Consider the following 22,176-nt stretch of genomic DNA (forward strand, 5'->3'; position numbering starts at 1 on the left):
TAAGAAACAAAGTGAACTTAAAACATTCTAGAGTTCTGTGTTCCAGCTGGAGAATTGATATATTGCAAACGCTAATATCTATTTGGTTTCTTATACCTGTAGGGTTAAACAACATTGCCATCACCTTCCTTCGTCGCCCACATTCGTAAAATTGAGGAGCAACTCTTCCACTGCCTGTTTTACTTCTCCATTCACAATACCCTTCATTATATCTAGGTATAGTGATCCTGCCTCGATCTTTGCTAACTTATCCCTTCTGATCTTCATTAGGTCGAGCCTAAGGGCAGCGTGCATGCACTGCTCGATCTGCTAGGCATGCTGTATTGGAGTATGCACTGGAAGCCCCTCCCACTCTCCACCCACATTTGTCATTGGCTTGTGCCATTGTCCGTTGTAAATGCTGGCTTCCGATTCGTAAATAGTTCTGATTCGTAAATAGGCATGTTAGTCCTTTTCGGTACCACCTTGTCTGCATATGTTACCTCCCATAATGGCTGGATCTTTTACTTGGGTTATTACACAGTCTGCGTTATAAGTTGGTGAGCACTATATTCTTTATTGACTAATGGGGAGAACCTGCACAGGAACGCTGGGCGCACTTTTCATTTCTTATTTGCAGTACCCAACGTGGCTTCATGGGTTTTTTCCCCCTATTTATTAACTTTGGTTATAGTGCCAGCACCTGCGCTTTAGCTTTCAACATCGTACGCTAAAGTGCAGGTGCTGCGATTGCTTCAAAAGTAAAGAAAAAGCAAAAAATGCACCTTTTTTTTTATTTCTTCACTTTTGGAGCTATCTCACCTGCGATTTAGCTTAAGACATTTAACGCTAAAGTGCGGTGCCACTGTTGTAACAAAAGTAAATAAATAGGGGGAAAAAGGTAATCGGCTGCCATGTTTTTTTCCTATTTGTTTACTTTGTGTTAAACCACGATCCTTTATTTTTTGTGGTCTCACCTTCTTTGAGTGACCTGTGGCAGCCGTTCCATGACCGCCTTGGTGCCCATAGCAGGAACGCATTTAATTGTGAAAGTTTGGTTTCCAGTACTAACCCCGTTCAACGGTTCTCTTAGAAAGAACTGGCCGCTGGGTGAATTCCATTCTGACAAATGACTACGGGATGGGGTAGCCTGGCCCTCCAACTCCGCGAGTCCTCCGGTCACGGTATTATCCCCATGCATGCAAAGACTCCAAGGTATTCAGAACGCAGCAGCTCGTCTGGTTCTTATGCTCCCAAGGTGCGCCTCTGCTAAGAGGGCATTGGTTTCCCTCCACTGGCTGCCGATAAGGGAGAGAGTCTTGTTCAAGGCACTGTGTGTCTGCCACCGTATCATTCAAAGGACGGGCTCAACATATTTGTTTGAGTTACTTACTCTTTACTCTCCAATCCGCCAACTTAGATCATGTGGGACTGGCCAGGTGTGTGTCCCGGCCATTAAAAGAGCAAGGATGGGTGGCCTTTCCTTCCGCTTTGTGGCCGCACAGCAATGGAACAAACTTCCCTTGAGCCTCCAGTTGGAGGTCTCGGAGGGCACCTTCCGGAAAAAATTGAAAACCCATTTTTTTCCATCTGGATAGTCTCGCCTGATTAGGATAGGTGGTAGTGGTTGAGGGTAGTTTTACACGCAGCGCAGGGACACTCTGGCCTAGTGTAACCATGCGCTTCACAAATGTGCTTATTATTATTATTATTATTATTTATTAGCAGATCGATGGTTACAGCTTCTGACGTTGTCAAAGGAAATTATATTAGAAAAGATCTACTTAGAACAGTTCCTTATGTCCTTACACCCTCCCATACAATTTAGGGTGCCACAACATGCAGACCTCACCCTGGAAAAAGCAGTAGATGTAGCCACAGCATATTTCCAGAGCACAGTAGTTACAAAAAGGCAGAGACGAGACCACATGGAAACAACCTGGAAGCGCATCCATTAGGGCCCCAAGACTTCATCATACTCCTAGAAACCAGAAACAGTGACTCTAGTCCCCGGTACTTTGCCTGCAGCCCTTCCCCGACCTCCTTCCCCTTCAGGACCCCAATGCTTCCATTGTGGGGGATTTGGCACTATAGCCCGCTCATGCCCCCAGTAGGAGGAACCAATGGAGGTAGGATATGCCAGGGCCCTGTATTGCTCCACAGGGGAGGGTACACCTCCTTTCGACAGAAATGTCACAGTCAATGGAGAGCGTAGAGAGGCCCTAATTGATACAGGGTGCTTACAGAGCGTTATGAGTCCCCAGCCCATTTTAAGAGGGGCCCCGTCCACCAACGGAGCTGTCACTATTCAATGCGTCCATGGAAACAGTAAGACATATCCCATAACGAATGTTGACATTCAACACCTCCCACCTCATCCACCTGTGTCTATGAAGGTGGGTCTGATCCCAGAATTACCTGGATCAATGGTTCTGGGAACAGACTACCACCATATTCACGATCTGCTTGGAGACCCCTGGAAGGAAGGAGCCGAATGGAGAAAGGAGGCACCTTTCTCAAATCCCTGATCCAGAGTGGACCATAGGAAAGCACCTGAAAAGCCTCAAACAGCTAAAAAGAGAAAAAAGAATTGGGCTCCCATCCTCCTAACCAACACAGGAAATGAACTGTGGGACCATGATAGACCATTTAGGTCAGCTCAACAGGAAGACTGCACCCTTCAGGAGGCCTGGAGACAAGCCACCCAACAGGAAGACCCCCTCCAAGTAGGTCCCCAATTCTTAAAAAAAAGGGATTATTATACAGGAAGGGTGGAAAGACCATGCCCATCCAGTTGTTGGTACCCCGTCCATTCAGAGAACAGGTCCAATATTTAGCCTACAGTCATCTATTAGGGGGTCCTTTTGGAGCAGAAAAAACAGAAAAAGCCATATTAGATAGATTTTATTGGCCAGGAATATACCAAGAAGTAAGGAACTATTGCAAACCGTGTCCTGTATGTCAGAAAAATAGTCGGTACATACCACCACGAGCCCCACTAAAACCCCTGCCGGTCATTGATGAACCATTCACTAGGGTAGGCATGAATATCCTAGGCCCCCTCCTTCCCTCGCGCAACGGTTAATCACTACGTATTGGTCCTGGTGGATTTTGCTACCCGTATACCCGAGGAGGTAGCCCTTAGGCATCCCAATATAACACACGCAGTCAAAGCCATGATTTCCATTTTTTCACAGGTAGGACTCCCCAAAGAAATCATCACCAATCAGGGAATACCTTTTACCTCCAGACTGATGCGCCAGGCCTGTCAACAGCTAAATATTAAACAGATCCGGACCTCAGCCTACCATCCCCAAACAGATGGTTTGGTGGAACGGTATAACGCCACCTTAAAAATCACCTTAAAAAAGATGCTGAATTTAGAACCCCGGAAATGGGAAGATATGCTCCCCTTGGCCTTGTTCGCCATCAGATGTGGGCAACATAAAAGTTTGGGGTACTCCCCCTTTGAACTGCTATATGGGAGATAACCCCGTACCATTATGGACATGGCGCAGGAGGAATGGGAGGAAGAAAAAGACACTGCAAAACCTCTCTTAGAGTATGTAGCCAGTTTAAAGACCCAGCTTAACCAAATACGAGACATAGTTAGAACAAATCTAGAACAAGCCTAAGGCAACCAAAAAACTCAGTATGACAAAATGAGGAAATAAAGAAAGCTACGTATAGGAGAGATGGTTTTGGCGTTAAGACCCACTTCAGAACATAAACTATTAAGCCAGTGGCAAGGACCCTATAAACCCTATATAATCCTAGAGAAAGTGACTCCCGTCACGTATAAACTAGAGATGGACTCAAAAGGGATCCATACTCAGATTTACCACATCAACCTCCTAAAGAAATGGGAGGCTTCCCTCCCTGTCTTAGGATGGGATGAACCCCACCCTTTGGCAGAACAGTGCATAGATGGGGAGTTAGCCAAAGACAGAAAACAAGAACTTAGGGCCGCTTTACGTCCCGTCCAGTCTGTTTTCTCTTTGGTTCCAGGAAAACCACTATCCTGGAGCATGAAATCCCTACTACCCAAGGGAAGATAGTTAGACTACGTCCGTACCGCATTCCTTAAGTGAGGAAAAAAGCGATAGACAACGAAGTCTGTCAGATGACGAAACTCGGGGTCATAGAACCCTCCAAAAGCTAATGGAACTCCCCCTTAGTGATAGTTCCCAAACCGGATGGATCCATACGCTTTTGCATCAACTTTAGGGAAGTAAACAAAACTATGCAAGTTTGATGCTTATCCCGTTCCCTGGGTAGAAGAAATGATAGAGAGGTTGGGGAGGGCTCGATACATTAGCACATTAGATCTCTGTAAAGGGTATTGGCAAGCACCCCTAAAAGAACAGGACAGAGAATAAACAGCCTTTTACAACCCAGGGGTCTGTTCCAATTCAAGGTGTTATCCTTCGGGTTACATGGGGGCCCTGCAACCTGCCAGAGACTGATGAATATTGTACTCCAACTCCACAGCAATTACGCAGCCGCTTACATAGACAATATTGTCATCTATAGTGCAACCTGGGAAGAACATCTAGAGCGTCTGACCAAGGTCGTTTAAACCTTAGGAACAAACGGATGGACGATCAATCCGGTTAAAAGCCACCTGGCCGCAAGGTCTGTGAAATACCTGGGGTACCTTCGGGGGGAAGGCTATATAAAACCACAAGAAGAGAAAGTGGCAGCAAGGGCCCAGGTACCTTTTCCTAAATCTTGAAAGGACCTCAGGGCCTTCCTTTGTCTGATGGGATATTATAGGAGGTTTGTCTCTTGCTTTTCACAAATAGCTACTCCCTTGACTGACTTGCTGAAAAAGAATATACACACAGAGAAACACCTTCAATACCCCACTCACCCGGAACTCTATGCCTTTCAGCGCTTTAAGCAACTCATCACTTCAAAACCATTCTTGTTAAGTCATAACTATGACAACCCCTTTCTTTTAGAAACAGACGCCTCCGACAGCGGCCTTAGGGCCATACTGTCCCAGACAGATGAGGCTAATCAGGAAAGACCAATATTGTACATCAGCCGCAAACAGTTTCCACAGGAAACACAGTATGCCATTAAAGAAAAGGAAGCCCTAGCAATCAAATGAGCTATTGAGGCCCTGTGATACTACCTAGACAGAAGAGAGTTTTTCTTATACACTGATCATGCACCCCCTGGATGGTTGTCCAGAAACAAGGGGCATACCAGAGAATTCTGAGATGGTTTTTATCCATACAACCTTTTCGTTTTACTGTCACCCACAGGAAAGGAAAGAGCCAACGTTGACTACCTATCTAGATGCCCGGTAGACCCTTATCTTGTACACAAGAAAGTTAGCAAAGGGAGATGTGAGGGAGTACACAGCAAGCCCACCCATCGTCCCAATCCCACCTCCGTACCTTCACCGGTGTTCCATTCATGTGTTTGGGAGCGGAGAAGGGGAAGCGCAGAGAGAACTACAAGAGGAAGATCCAGACACCGAAGAAGCATACGCCCAAGGAACAGACGCCAAAAGAGAAGTCACTGTGGAAAGAGACGTGAGAGAATCGGAACCTCCGGAAGAGAGGTGCAAGGACTGGTGAGTCTCCGAAGACATGCACGAGCCGCCGCAACTCAGGAGAGTTGCGGCAGCGAGAGGTACGCGATTAGGAGGGGGGGGAGGTGGGGCACATCGGGTGTGGGATTTTTGTTTTTGAGCATCCTGAGACCATGGAACGGGGTGACATTTAAATGGTTGTCTATTGGATCACTCCTTGCCCTTTTTGCTTTGATGCAACAAAGTCCCCTCCGATTCACGGTCCATCCAGCGACACTCTTGCACAGTGATGTGGTGGTAGATAAACAGTGTCAGTAGAGTACATAGGCTCATTGTTCCTTTCTTTCCTTTTTTTTTTCCTTATTGTCTATGTTTGCGAGTCCCAACGAGAGGTGAACCTGGGAAACCCAGCCAAACTACACAGGAGGAAAGGAAGAATCACTTCTATCCTAGGTGTCAACCCCTTTAAACGAAACAGAGTCGGTGTGAAGGACTGTATCTATGAGTGAACTGAACTCTAGAAAACATACCAGAGTAACACCTAGAAAATCCCTTAGTGTTATAATAAATACTGTCTCGTTCTTTCTCACATACAGCCTCATGACTTCTGTTTCTGCCCATCTCTCTGGCAAGATCCTCAGCAAAAGGTAGATCAGGCAGAAGAGAATGCATTTATTTCAGTACTTCATAGTGGTGCAACATTGCCTCCTAGCCGCTTTAGGCAACTAGGATGAACGGTATAGCACAACCCGAAATGGAGCATGTGCCCTTATGTTGTTTGACTCAAACTCTGTGCACAGACCCCACCCCCTAAGTCTATAGAGTTCAGTGGTAGAAAGTTCTCTGATCTGAAGGTAGCTAAGCCCTGCTTTCCCACTATGGTTCAAGTCATTCTAAGGTCTGGGACCCAGACTCCCAGTGATCAGCCTCCGTATTTCTTTCTTTGTGGATCACAAATAATTTGCACCACCATAAGTTACTGGCCAAGCCAAATCCTTTGCTCTAGGGATCCTGATGGACGGTGTTTCAATTTTGACTGTTATCTTCCACTCCACCATTTCCAGTGGCGAGTCATCAAAACAAGTTGTACGAGTCAAAATGAAAGAAGATAAAAAAACACTCAAGCAACAACTTGGCTGTCACATTAAACAAGCATTTGCAATGCAATAGGTCTCGCATTTGCGAGAGTTTGAGCTATTGGCATTGTAAATGACAATGCCCTTTATTTATGTGTTTTAAAAACCTGCAAGTGGTGCGTAAACATGTGCTTTGTACTTATAGTCTTTGCTTACTAGAAGCACGGCTAGCAGTAAAAGAGGCGCAGTTACTGTCAGCCTTACTTCTCGTTAGCAATGCCTATACGTGCAAAGTGGGTGTTTAGGCACCGCTTGCAGGTTTTCAAAGCACATAAATAAAAGGCATTGTCCTTTACAATGCCATTAGCTCAAACTCTCGCAAATGCAAGACCTATTGCATTGCAAATGCTTGTTTTTCAAAAGTTAGGGAGCTGGGGTCTTCCAACGCACGGCTATGATGAGTTTACCTATAACTAATTCTAGGTCTCATATGCAGTGCTGAGTTTAATTTTACAATTTGGGGCATCAATCCTAGCAAACATATTTCAGTTTTAAACAGTTGTGCCCTGCCTGTGGTTTCTGCCCAATTTATCTGTTACTGCAGTCCAGAATGTTGCTATTTGTGGGCAGCTTCACTAAATATTATAGTAGTCTACACCAGTAATCTGGCTCCACATAAAGGGCACTTGGTCATCAACAGGTTATACATGACATTAACTCCAGAGAGGATAAAGTATGTCCTTTTAAAAACGGTGAACTGCTAGAGTCTTAATCTAATATTTCTAGACATCCTAGGGATGTAATCTAGTATTAATTTCTACTCCATACCCTCAAGCTCCCTTCCACCAACTTGGGGACAATTTCTCACTGAGAGTGGTCAAATCAGTTTGAATCTCATCTGCACCTACCAGTGAGTTGAACTAGGTTGACACCACTTTCTGGGATGACGTATTGTGTAGGTTTATATTCCAATGAATTGTTTGCTTTCTCCAGAGGTCAACTACGGTTAGCACAATCACCAAAGATAGTGGCCGATGATCCTCGGGATGCCTGGGTGCGGTTGAGGGGGGGTTGTATGTGTTATTGGAATGGGACTAGGGAAAGGTGGTTTTGGACAGGGGAGGAGACCGGGTGATACATTCCTCTGCATGCGCTGGCCCTGCAGGAAACTAGTTAGGTCCCTGGTGTTATCCTATCGCACAATCCTCATTATTTATTTGGTTATTAAGGGTTTTGCTAGTCCTTGTTTAGAGTGTTCAGTGCCTGCTTTTTTGGGAGTTTGCTGATTTCAGGTTGAGGCAGAGTTACCTTTGCTGCTGTTTGGACAAGTGGCAGAGATGCTCAGGTACTAATGCAGAAGGTTTGGATTGTAGGCAGTGGAATCGCTGGAGGGACAGGCCAGGTCGGTTCCTCGTCTGTAAATGTTCTTGACTCTCAGCACCAGCAACAGCTGCTGCCAGACACTACCCACTCAGCATTGTTTCACCTTTCATATTTTACTTATTCTTGCATTCCATATCAGTTTTTAGTTTTTTCTAAGATGGTGTGTTCCATGAGACATATTACTCATTTATAGGAGTTAGTGTGAAAAGATTTACTCTTATGTAGCTGTGAGTTCAGCCACAATTGACAGCTGTGGAGTTCACTCTGAATCCATTCCAAATGTCTTACAGCGCTTAACAGTGGGTCATAAAAAAGGCTTCGGGATACACTTGGATTCCATTCTTAACCTCTCTGCAGAGCATACAGAGCATTGGTCAGGTGTGCCAAGTGCATTTCTAACTCAATGCAAACATGTGTGAAGAAGATATACAGCTGTCAAAATATTCACAGAGCAAAAGTTAAAGAAAATGCAGAGTGTACAGATGAGTGATGCATTGCATAGGAGGTACGTGCAGGACAGAGTGAAAAAGGGTGCTCAGGAAGAAAGTGGCGAGGAATGAGATATGTAGATTGAGTGTTTCAGAAAGATATGAAGAAACAAATCACATAAAAGTATAACAAAAGGAAAGCTGAAGAGGTTTGTGTGGAGAATGGAATGGACTAAGACACTCTGAAGACCTTGACCACTTCCACACACACCAGTACCAGTGATGTTTAATTCACAGTCTGCTTAAAAAGTTTAAAAGTACATATATATATATACACACACACACACACACACACATATTTATATATACATATACATACATATATAAAAAATGTGCGTATATATATATATATATATATATATATATATATATATATATATATATATATATATATATATATATATATATATACACACACACACACACCCTCACACACACACACACACAGACATTACCCAGTAGTTAGAATCGTGTTTCCATTGGGAATGCATTTATTGTGTTGCAAATAACTTGGCTCGATTTAACGATTTCCATGAAACTTTCCAAAAAAGTGCCACTTTTTGACTAGTTTTGTGCATTGAAAGTTTGTCAGAGTGATCTGTGAAGCAGGGGGTCGAGAAAAGGGAGGGGTCTCAAAACATGTTTTCCCCATTTATTTTTCCATCATAACTTTAGAAATCGCTGCAGCCCATAAAGAGTCCAAAAGGGTTATGTTTAGAATAAATACATATATATTTGATATATACCTTGTGCTGTGTGCTTTCATTTGATCATTCAAGAGATTATAATTGGTAAAACAACTAGCTTAACTCACCTCTAAGTCTTAGCCTGAAAGCTGCTCTCCACAGCTACCACTAGAATAGCTTTCTATAAGGTTGACTTTACAATCACCATCAATAAGGGTCGTTTGGACTGGTGCAAGGTGCCCACTAGAATAGTGGACATCATATACCAGGCCAACTTCTGCTCCCGCCTCCCAGCTGTCCAGTCCTCCCCGACCCCTACTTAATGGCGGCCGCTGCGGGGATAGGTGAGCAAGACACTGACTCACTGTCAGTGAAACTGCTCTCCAACCCTCGCAGCTCCACCATTAAGTGAGGCCCTCTGTGAGCCCCTGCACGCCCGTAGTGCTGGTGTTCGAGGCCCTCCTCCACCCGCAGGTTATACCTGTGCCTCATCCATGGTAGTCCAGGGGACCTCCGACTCCTTTTCTCGCTCCACTCCGCTTTCTGCCCCTTTCATCCTCTCCTTCTGCTCCGTGTCACCCTCTAGCTTCTTCACCCTTTAGTCTTTTCATCACTTTTTTTCTGCTTTCTGCTCCGTTTCACTCTTTATTCTCTTTGCACTTTTTCTCTTTATTTCACTTTTCCTCACTCTTTTGGCATCCTTTCCCCTGATTTTCCTGCCACTGCAACCCCCACGGCCCCACCCCCCCCAGCGCGACCAGCCCGTTCCAGTTCCCCTCCCCGCTACCGCCTCCCAGCTGTTCAGCCCTCCACGACCCCTACTTAATGGCTGCCTCGCTGCTGGCGTGCCAAAGCCAAATCCGTCTGCGCCCGTCCATGACCCGACCGCGACCAGCTCCAGGAACCCTGGATCCCCGGACCGCCAACGCTATAACCCAGCGGAACTCCACACACTCACCCAGACCACAAAAACAACTGAAAGCTAGCATCACCAGCCGACATCCACGGACCCTTCAACTGTCACCGCTGCTGCCACTCCTGCAGCACCGCCAAGACCAAGAATCCAGCACAACCCGCCTGCAAGAACACAACAGAACCAAAAACCCTGCAATGCATCCTCCTCAAAGTCTGATCCCTCCACAAACACACCACCAAAATCTGGGACCTCCCCGACAGCACCACCTCAGACATCGCTTTCTTTACCGAAACCTGGACCAACACCACCTCGGGACCGGACATCACCATAGCCATAGCCATTCCCCAAGAATACAAGATCTCTCGGAAGGACCGCCCCACCCGCCTTGGAGGAGGAATCTCCATCGTCCACGAATCTACCCTCCGGCTGAGCACACTCCCCAATGAGCCCACAGACCTGATAGAACACCTACACTTCATGATACAGGCCAGCCCTACCACCACCCTCCAGGGAACTCTCATCTACCGACACCCCTCAACCCCGCAGACCATTCACCAACTCCATTGAGGATATCATCACCTTGCAAGTCATTGCGTCCACCAACTACACCCTGCTGGGGAGAGCTTAACTTCCACCTCGACAATCAACAAGACCCCAACACCACATCCCTATTGAACAACCTCCAAAACATAGGACTCCGCCAGATCAAACCAAACCCACGCACTCAGCAGGACACACCCATGACCCCCTCTTCAGAACAGGAAACTCCATCACTTTCAGTCACACCACCGAACTCCTGTGGACAGACCATCAAATCATCCACTTCACCTTCAGAACACCCACCATCCACAGACACCAGCACCTGCTCCCATGGAGAAACTGGACCAAAATCATTGACGACTAGCTCACCTCCGCACTAGGCAACTCCACTTCAACCACTGCGGAAGACGACGGCTCCAACACCGCAGCCCGAACTCTGAACAGATGGATCTTCGACAGTAAAAACACCATAGCCCCCCTCCAGAAGAACTACACACGCCAAGAAAGCCAGATGGTTTACTGCCGAACTTCGAGAGTCCAGAGGCACATACCGCTGCCTAGAAAAGACCTGGAGAAACTCCAAATTCACAGAAGCCCACAACAACTTCAGAGCCGCCACCAATGCTTACCACCAACTCCTCAGAAATATGAGAAAAACAACTATCAAAGACAGAATCTCCACACGCGCACAACAGCAAAGAGCTCTTCAACATCATCAAAGAGTTCCCCCAACCCACCAGCAAATCTACTGACACCCCCCTCACAAGACCTCTGCAACAAACTCAGCACCTTCTTCCACCACAAAATCAAGAACATTTACAACTTCGACAAAGAAAGCCAACACACTGAACCCTCACCAGCTGTCCAGACACCCTGAAGCCAACGATTGACAGCTGGACAGCCCTCACCACCGAAGACACACTGAACCACACTGAAGACGATGAAGTAAATCCACTCTGGGGCTCCCAGGGTCTCCTGCCCTCACCACATTTTCAACAGAGCCGCTGACACCATCGCACCCATGCTTCGACACACCATCAACTGCTCCCTTGTGAACGCCTCCTTCCCTGACGTCTGGAAACACACTGAGATCAACCCCCTCCTAAAGAAGCCCTCGGCAGCCCCTACCGACCTCAAAAATTACAGACCCATCTCCCTGCTCTAGTTCCGAGCGAAAGTCATCGAGAAAGCCATCAACAGCCAACTCGCCACCTTCTTCGAAGAGCACAACATCCTCGATTCCTCCAAAACTGGCTTCAGAAAAAAACACAGTATAGAAACCGCCCTCCTCGCCACAACGGACGACATCCGCTCCCTCCTGGACAGAGGAGAGATGATAGCCCTCATCCTTTTCGACCTTTCAGCAACCTTCGACACACCGCACCCTAACATGCAGACTTCCTGAAGCAGGGATCCTGGACAAGGCCCTTGACTGGATCCGCTCATTCCTCTCTGGCAGAAAGCAGCGGGTCAGAGTCCCTCCTTTCCTCTCGGACCCCACACCAACCACCTGCGGAGTCCTCCAGGGATCTTCCCACAGCCCCACGCTCTTCAACGTCTACATGGCTCTGCTCACCTCCATCGTCAGAACCCACGGCGGACACAACATTGTTTCCTACACAGACAGCACCCAACTCATCCTCTCCCTAGCCAACGAACCCAATGCAGCCAAACACAACTTTCAAGAAGGCATGGAAGCAGTCACCAAATGGATGAAAAACAGCTGCCTACAACAACACAAAACAGAGGTACTCATCATGGGCCCACACCCGACCCCTGGAACGACACCTGGTGGCCCCCCGCCCTCTGAAGCGCGCCCACCCCCAAGGACCTTTCTCAAAAACTCGGAATCATCCTGGACTCCGAGCTCAAAATGGACCGCCAGATCAACTCTGTAGCATCCTCCTGCTTCCACACCCTCCGCCTCCTACGTAAGACCTTTAAATGAATCCCCCTCGACCACAGAAAGACCGTCACTCATGCCCTCATCATCAGCAGACTCGACTACGGCAATGCACTCTACGCGGTAATAAACAAAAACCTCACCCGCAAGCTACAGAACATCCAAAATGGAGCTGCAAGACTTGTCCTCAACCTGCCAAGATACTGCCATATCTCCCAGCACCTCCGCACACTCCACTGGCTCCCCATCGAGACTAGAATCACCTTCAAGATCCTCACCCACGCACACAAAGCCCTCCACAATGCAGGACCAGCATACCTGATAAGCCAACTCGCTTTCCACGCACCCCAAATGACCCTATGATCAGCCCAGCTCTCCTATGCCGTGGTCCTCCGTGCCAGAAAGATCAGATCGGGAGGCCTCTCCTTCTCCTTCCTCACAGTCAGACCCTGGAACGCCCTACTGCTCCACCTCAGACAAACTACATCACTCCCCATCTTCATGAGAAACCTCAAAACTTGGCTCTTCGATAGACCTCCTATTTGGACGGGAACCTGCACCTCGCCCTCCTCCCCAGCGCCTTGAGATCTTTACGGGTGAGTAATCGTGCTTAACAAGTACCGGATTTGATTTGATTTGATACAGCAGAGGAATCGCCAAGCCAAAAATCTTAAACTGGGATCTGATTGGCTGTCACCACCTCAACCAGGAAGTTGTGGCAACCATATTAAGACTCGCGACTCAGTGCGGAGCTCTAAAAACACACAACAAGAAAGACATAAGGGGACTAGGCAGGAATACTCTGACCCCCTAGGCCTGGTAGTGGGGTCCCAGAGGAAGAATGCGGGGAGGCGGCTGGGTCGCTAGGCTCCATCCACGGCCAAATTTCGACCATTTGAAGAGAAAACCACCAGCAGGGTGTCTTCAGCATAGGAAACTATGGACATATGAAACTCCTGTACAATTTCCGCCAGCGTATGCATACAGACTTTAAACAAAGTAGGACAGAGTGATGAGCCCTGAGGCCCCCCACATATTTAGAAAATTAGTGAGCCAATTCAAGGGTTTGTCTTGGGTCCGAACTTCCCTGAGCCCTTCTATCAGAATTGTGTGCTCTACGGCAATGAACACCGCACTTAAGTCTAGAAGCAAAATTGCGGCAGAACCACCCTGATCAAGTATGCTTTTAATCTCCTTAGTGACCACTAGTTGAGCAGACTCAGTGCTATGCTGTGCATAAAAGCCCATCTGTGTAGGATGCAGATAATGGTTGTCTTCCAACAAACATGACAACGCATAGTTAACAGGTTTCTCTAGCACTTTTTCTAAGAAAGGTAACAACGAAATAGGACGGTAGTTGACCAGCATCGCCGTGTCGAAATGGGATTCATTCAACAAAGGCCTGATGATTGCATGTTTCCAATTCTTTGGAACTAGCCCTGTATCTAGTGATCGATTGAGTAGCTTGTCTATCGATGAGAGAATAACCTCCAAACCCTTAGATAAAATATGAGGCGGCGCTGGGTCTAAACTGGATCCTGATTGGATTTTACTCATGAGCGCATTCAATACTGGGGAAAGTGTAAAGGCTGGGAGGTCGGAATCACAATGACGCCCTCTGTCTGACTCAGGTCTATACTATATTACACCAAAGTGAGCCCTAAATCTCTACAACTTTTCTGGGGGAAAAACGCATGCTCATTGCATCTTTTCTTAGCAGATTGCGTAAAAGTGTTACCCTGTTCTATTGTTATAAGTGTTTTAAAGATCTTAAATAGTTCCTATGGGGAATTTGAAGCCTGGATGATCATCTCCTCATGGTAATTAGCCTGAGCTTTTTTAATTTCATTATGATAAAGTCTAATGGTAATTTTATATTCACTTTTTAGAGATTGATCATAGGACTTCCTCTATTTCCCCTCAAGTTTCTTAAAAATTTTCCTCAGGGAGACTAAGTGAGTATTAAACCAGGGGCTCTTTTAGTATTCAATTTAAGCTTTTTCCTAGACGTTGGGATACATTCATCTAACATATGTTCCATCCAATGTTCCCATTGAGTATAAGCCTCCTCCAAAGTTCCCTTTTAGTGTGGGCTGGAAGCCTTCAAGGTCTTAACCCAAGTTTTGCTTACAAGCTTAGACCAGCTCTACACAGGGCCAGAGGAGAAATTAGATAGCATTCATGTTGGTAGCTTTGTCAACGTGAATGGTATAAAATGATGATCGGATCACGGTACAGGGATCGGTGAGTTGACCTCAATCTTTAGATCATTAGAAAATAATTTGGTCAAATATGTGTACTCTCTCATGAGTGGGGGCACCTACTTTTTAGATTAACTGCACTGCATCCAAGCCATGTGACAGTCTCTAGTGGAAGGAGTATTCGCTTTGTCTAGGTTAATCTTAAAATCACCTAGTATAGTAATGTGACCTTTCCTCACAGCTAGACTCGCTAAAATGTCTGGTTGGACATCAGTGAATTTCATACTCAAAACCGGAGGTCTGTAGATTAGGGCTACCGAAAATGTGCACGTTGGAGAGAATGTAATAACAAATTGGAAAGTTTCACAATCCGATATTGGGAGAAGTGTGGTGACACATCTTAAGCCAACTTTCAATATGATGGCAATACCACCCCCTATTTTGCCTACACGATCCTGTTTGCATATTTGAAATCCCGGAGGAAGGGCCATTAATATATCAGGTGCAAAAAGAAAAATTGATAAACGGAATGTTGAACAATGTCAAACATTCACACCAGTACAGAGATCTGGGCCTAAATCCATAGTTGTTTTCCTCCCCATGCCATTCCAGTTTAAACCCAGCCCTATGCAAAGCAGTCTTGACCCTGCTACCCACGGGAACAGTCCAGCCTGAACTGCCAGGCAAGGTCCTCCCTGGACCTAAAACAAGCATCCTTAGCCCCGTTTCGGGGTTTCACCCCTCATCAGCCAGGCTAGCTTGACTCCAGTGGTGAGGAGAGCACGGGCCTCACATCTGGGAAACGCTGACCCACTTGAGAGACAAATGCAAAAAGAGCAAATTATGGACAGAAAATGTAACAATGTCAAACATCCATTCCAGAATGCTTGTTTCCATTCCAGGGAGTATACCTGGCTTAGCAGTTTAGCTGGACTGTTCCTATTAGGAGCAGGGTCAAGACTGATTTGCATATGGCGGGGTCCAATTATGGGTGGTGTAGGAAGCAAAAGAACAAATAGATGTAACCCAGATATCTGACTGGGGTGAAGTTTGATTCATTCAGCATTACGTCCATCTTTTGTTGCCACAGCACTTTTCGCCCTAAGTGGGATGGGTATTCCCAGAAGTGAGTCCCTTGCTCTGTGTGCCAAAGGATTCAAGCTAGCCTGGCTGATGAGGGGTGTGACCCCGAAACCGGTATCAGGATGCTTGTTTCCAGTCCAGTGAGGATCTGGCTTGGCAGCTCAGGCTGGACTGTTCCCATGGGGAACAGGGTCATGAATGATTTGTATATGTCCGGGTCAAACTGGAGTGGCGTGGTGAGCAAAAGAATGATGGATTAAACCCAGATCTTTTTGACTTGGAGCATATGTTTATATTGTTCAGCATTATGTCCATCATTTTTTCATTTTGCTTTTGTTGCCCTGAGTGGGAAGGGTATACCAAGACGTGGGTCCCATGCTCACTGCGCCACTGGATTCAAGCCTCACTGATGAGGGCTGCTACCTTGAAAGTGGTCCCAGCATGCTTGTTTCTGGTCCAGTGAGGACCCGGCTTGGTAATTTGGGCTTGACTGTTCCCATGAGGAGTAGGGTAAAAACTTCTTTGCAGATGGCTAGGACCAAACTGGGGTGGCTTAGTGAGTAAAAGAACAATGGATTTAACCCAGATCTCTTGACTGGGTGAATGTTTGATTCATGGGTTCCTTGCTCGCTGTTCCACTGGATTCAAGCTAGCCTGGCTCATGAGGGGTGTTACCCCAAAACCAGTCCCAGGATGCTTGTTTCCGGTCCAGCAAGGACCCAGCTTAGCAGTTTGGGCTGGACTGTTCCAGTGAGCAGCAGGGACAAGACTGATTTGCATATGGCTGGGTTAAAACTGGGCTGGTGTAGTGAGCAAAAGAACGATGGATTTAACCCAGATCTCTTGGCTGGGGGTGAATGATGGATTCATTCAGCATTCTGGCCATCATTTTTTGCCACAGCACAATTAATACATCTGGGCAGAACTCTTGCTGAGCCAAGTTTCCATAACAAACAGGACATCTAGATGTTCCTCCTCTAACAGTAATCTGGTCTGTGTTTTATGACTTATAAGTGTTCTACTGTGAAGTAAACCTGTCTTCCACAGTTCCCTGTTTGCTTGTGTTGTCTTACCCCACCCTGTGTGCCCATTTAATACACAATTGCAATGAGCACATACCACTACACTTTTTTCCAGGTTGTCCGTCCTAAGCGTAGAACCACACTGTGACCCAGGAAGTGGCCTGAGCGACAGTACCGTTCTGTCATGTAATTTTGTATGTGTGGGGGTAGGGGAGATTTGGGCAGGATTCCTAGCTCTTGGACCCGTCGGGCGTAGATGGGCTTGTCTTTGGGGCGCCTTCGGTGCGCAAGCAGCGCACCAGCACCCAGCTGCCATAAGAAGATGTTAATGGCTGACTACTAGAGCTGCAACCTTCCCACAACTCTATGGTAGAGTGGGTAATAATGGCCTCTATATGGTTCTAAAATATTTAAAAAGAAAAATGTATTACGTTCCCCCAACAGTAGCACCAGTTTTAAGAAAAAGAATTAGCAGCAGTTTAACACAGTTTTTTGCAATTTAAAAAATCCCAACACTTGAAATAATTAGAGCTTAAAAACATATGTCCCCTCAGAGCAGCGCTCTCATCTGTACTCCCGCACCCGAGCCGCCATAAAAAGATGTGGATGGCCCACTACTAGAGCACCAACCTATCGACAACTCTATGGTAGAGAGGGTAAAAAGTGCCTCTCTATGGTTCTGGACTTCGTTAAAAAACAAGCATTTGCAATACATTCGGTCTCGCTTTTGGGACCTTATATGTATTTAGCTATGCAGCACATTAGCCTGGGTGCTGAAAGATCTACTGTTCTTGAACATGGAGGGAAAGTAAGCACCAAACTGGGTATGGGAACACATGGAGAGGAATATTGCCTTTCAGAGGGAAATGGTATAGTCCAAAGCTGTGTTTTTAATATAAAAGCAAGGCCTTCTGTAGTCATATCACTGAAAATGCAAGATTTGAAAAATATATTAGTCTACAGGTGCTCGTGGAAGATCATTTCTATGGACTGGAATCAAGAGAATGAATGCTAAAGTGCTTCTGGTATTTTACTAACCTCTGCTGGTTGTTTTCTATAAAGAAAGGTAAATAGAGGCAGTTGCCAGAAAAAAAAAACAAGAAAGTCCCTCAGCAGAAAGCAATTCTGGTATTTTACTGATCTTTGCTGGTCATTTTCTATCAAGACAGTTAAAATAGAGACAGTTAAACAGAAGACAAAGTCCCTAAGAGGAAGCAGACAAGCCCTAGGGCTGATCTCCAGAGCCCAAAAGTACATACACATATAAGTATATACTAAAGTATATCCAAGAGGTCTCGAATGCTCGACCCAACAAAATAGAATACGTTCCCCCAACACAAGCAGCAGCCTTAGCAAAAAGAATAAGCAGCAGTTTTTCATAGTTTTTAGCAATTATTAGATATCAACACTTGAAATTATTAGAGCATAAAAACAAATTTCTCCGCCTCGACAGTGCCAAGAGTTATTGACCTGGGGATACAAGCGTACAGCTTCAGTTACAATTAAAAAGGATCCCACTTTATATCCATATACGATAGGAAACATTTATTTTCTGATGGAACAGCACGGAAATACTGAGCAAGGTTTGCCTCTGTTTCTGAGCTATGTTATCTCAAAAATAAAGCACCACGTTAGAGAAATATCAGGTTCAACGAAATTCAACCGCATACAACATAAGACCTATCATGACGAACCGAGCTGTTTTTTTCGTGCGAGGTGTGTAAAGTTTAAACATATAAGTAGGAATTTCTCGGAGTGAAAACATGAACTTTTTTTTAGAGAATCTTTTTATTACAAGAAACACTCCATTACAAAGCACATCAGTTTACGTCGGAAGATCATTGGCAGCATGTACAATACAATGAGTTAAAACCCCCTCAGCAGTAACAAATGCGGCCCATGGCCACGGATTAAGCTTCTACAGATCCCACATACAGTACCTAGGCCCCCACCACACCCCTAACTAGACCCTCCCCTCCCCATGTAACCTCGTCTAGACCCTACATCGCCACCTCCCCCCATCCCTCGAATGTCACTTGGTTCCCTCAGTTGAGATTGATTGCGCTCCAAGCGTGCACTTCAGGCCACGTCGACGTCCCAACTCCTTAGTCCGAATACATGCACTTTAAGCAGAATACGTCTGAAACAGCGAGCAGGGTCTGCATCTTTCTTATTCCTACGTGTTCTGTCTACAATCCATACTCGGAGACAATCTGAGTTACATATTTGAAACGTTAGACTCCTGCTTCTGCTAGGGGATTTAATAAGTAATAATTGGGGGAAAAGTCTAACCCGATTAATGTGTTTTGCATTAATGACCATTACGTTACCTCAAATGCACTGCAATAATTTGCAATCCTGAAATGTAACCTTTTATTGCAAACCCATCCCTCTCAATTTATTCGGCGATTAGATTAACAATATCTTGCATACCACAAATGACCAGCAGAGGGAGAGATGTGATCACATAACACCTCTCATACTACCCATTTGAGATTCATCTGTGCATTCTAGTCGGAACACGAACACTACCGGATTTCATTCACTAAGTTGCACGAGTTGACTTTACCTATTATTCTAAACTAAAATAGAACGGCGGCTCTCTTAGGAAACCGAGGTATGTTATAACTTTGAACATCACGGTCACAAAACACACAAGCAGTAAGCACTCGGCCCATCATGATATGGCTATAAGGGCGTTGGGAACACAACATTTCCGGCGATAGTGGGGGAGGTAGAGACACCAAGATATGTTAGACGGGCACAGATACACTGAAATCAATTCACTGTGTATCCCAATTTAAGACATTCATAATGTCTTAAATTGGGATACACAGTGAATATACACCTTACGGTCCCTCCCCTAGGGTAAGCTTTTTTCGTCCCTTAGTGAGATTGATTCTAGCCCCTAATCTATTGCAACAGCCTCAATTTCTATTCTCCTCCCCCTCAGGGTCATCTATAACCCTTGGTTGTCCCCTTCTAGTCCTGAGGAAGACTCGCATGGCCCAGGTCCAACTAACTCACAGGCCCTAGGACGAGTCGAAACGTCGACGCCCTTGTTGTTCCTTAACCTGGACACTGTCCTGCCAACTTTTTTGTGCAAATATCAGTGAACTAAATGTGCTTTCTGTTGAATTGTTGTAAAAAACGTGTGCTTTATTAACTCTTGTGGCCAGGTCAACGAGGACGGTCATTCATTGAACCATTTCCTTGTATATAATTACTGTAAATATTTTATGTCACTATCCCTTGGAATTTCTTCGATCTGCCATTCACTTTGCACATCCTAAATCACTTAGCCTTCTTTTGCACGCCTTCCTTTGGGCAACCTACTCGTTTATATGAACTTATAACTGTGAATTACTGCGTTCAATCTAGATGCAATGAATTAAATTGTTTCTAGTTTTTTGAATCAGGTCTGTTGCAATTCTTTCCTTTGAATGGTGCATTTATTCGCTAGAGCTGAACTAAGAGAGGTACTCGTAGGCCAGCTGGTGCTTAACCCACCGACTAGTCTCAGCAGCCCTTCTCTGGAGGAACTGTCGTAAAGGCTCCCACAGATCTTTTGGACGTGAAGCTGCCGGCAGTTCCTCTGCATAAGTTTCAATATTATCTTTGCAGTATATAAGATCTTTGAGCCAGTGATCAACCTTCGGCGGTCGTATGCCGCCCCACGTAATAGCCACCCTGCGTTTCGCTAGAAGCAGTGCCAGCCCTACAAATCTGACCCCCCCCCCCCTTTAACTGCAGAACACAACATAGCAAACAGACAGTCGGGATACACTGCAGGTCCAGCCCAGTCATTTCCCCAAGATCTCGTACCACTAGGAACCAATATTCAGCCACTTTGCGACACCCCCAAGCGAGACGGATGAAGTCTGCGCCACATTGCCCACATCTCTCACAGCGATCCGAGTCACGTTAGCCATACCTATGCAACGTTGATGGTGTTTAATAAGTTTGTAAGGGCAAAATAGTCTCAAGTGCAGTGTCTTACCAGAAAAGTAAAATACGTGTGGATGCCGTCTGCATATGTCTGCATATATCTGGTATCTGGTACCTAGCTAGATACCAGATAGCAGCACGGCTATATATTTTCCATTTGCCGACTAATGACGGCAAACTAAAAGAACCGCTTCTATATATTTCATCTATATGCAGACGGCATCCACACGTATTTTACTTTTCTGGTAAGACACTGCACTTGAGACTATTTTGCCCTTATAACCTCTAACATTTGTAGATGATCGTTTTTGCCGCAAAATACATCGATCCTAAATAGGACACATGTTGTATTTTTAATTTTTCAGTACCACAAGGGATTTTATTCATTCCCCATTGTTTGGAAGCTGACACAAACAAGATTGGACAATATCTACGTCCCTCGTTTGTTGATGCCAGAACGTAAAACGTCCATCTTTACTGGGTTTCTTTGGTAAGAACCGTTACTTGTACAACTATTTCTGCGCACCTGTAGATTGTGAAGTCTCGATTAGTACTTTATCTTGGGTTCAATTAAGGACTAGTCTTTTGTAGAATGGTACAGCCTAAACCTGTCGAATCCCAGCCGTTTTTTCTTGCAACATAAAGATTATCACAAAACGGGAGCCATAAACTAACCAGGACTAACCCTATTACGCTCCCCCATTTTTTCTAATACTATTATTAGTAGTGGGACCTTGGAATAACCGACAATATCTAGTTAGTTGCAGCATTTATAAGCTCATTCCGATGCAATCATCATATTTTATTTATTTTTTTAAATTTCATTGCTTCTAAATTCACAGATATATACGCTTGAAGACCAATTGGCCGGATAGAAAAGTTACTACCATGACCACAATTAAAGAGGTTCTTCTAATATGAAAGGCCAGTAAAGACTTATTTTGGTAAGCCTTTAGCTATTAATTATGCTAGAATGTATACAGAGGGGTATTCTGCTTCAGGGTATCAGGGATCACCCTCATTTAAGACTTTAGGAGATGCATATACGTCCACTATACAGATAGTGAATCTAATAAAAACAGGATAACATCTTTAGTAAATCCCTGTCTGTATGGTTACTTTATAAAAATCATCACTGACAGCTTTCCCTACCATCTCTTTCCATTAGAAATCCATATTTTAGATGGTACACCACGGACATTGACTCATAAAGGAAGATAAACATATGCTCTTCAAACTCAACGTCTTGTGGTATTGGTAAGTGAGCTTTAATACCATGAACCTGGGCCCCTGTATCTGTATATCCTTGAAACCGTTTTTTGACCATCTAGACCTGGAAGATTTAGTCGGAACAGCTAATGTGAGAATGACCAACAGTGGCACCAACTATCTAGATGCCTTTTAAA

General features: G+C 45.3%; 1 protein-coding gene across 4 annotated transcripts in view; it reads right to left on the reverse strand.

Moving 5' to 3' along the window:
- SLC37A2 (solute carrier family 37 member 2) overlaps positions 1-22,176 on the reverse strand; it is a 926,772-nt gene that overhangs the window by 223,234 nt on the left and 681,362 nt on the right. The gene's annotated exons all lie outside the window — the stretch shown is intronic.

The sequence above is a fragment of the Lissotriton vulgaris genome, chromosome 2_1 (assembly GCF_964263255.1).
Source record: "Lissotriton vulgaris chromosome 2_1, aLisVul1.2, whole genome shotgun sequence".
NCBI lineage: Eukaryota > Metazoa > Chordata > Amphibia > Caudata > Salamandridae > Lissotriton > Lissotriton vulgaris.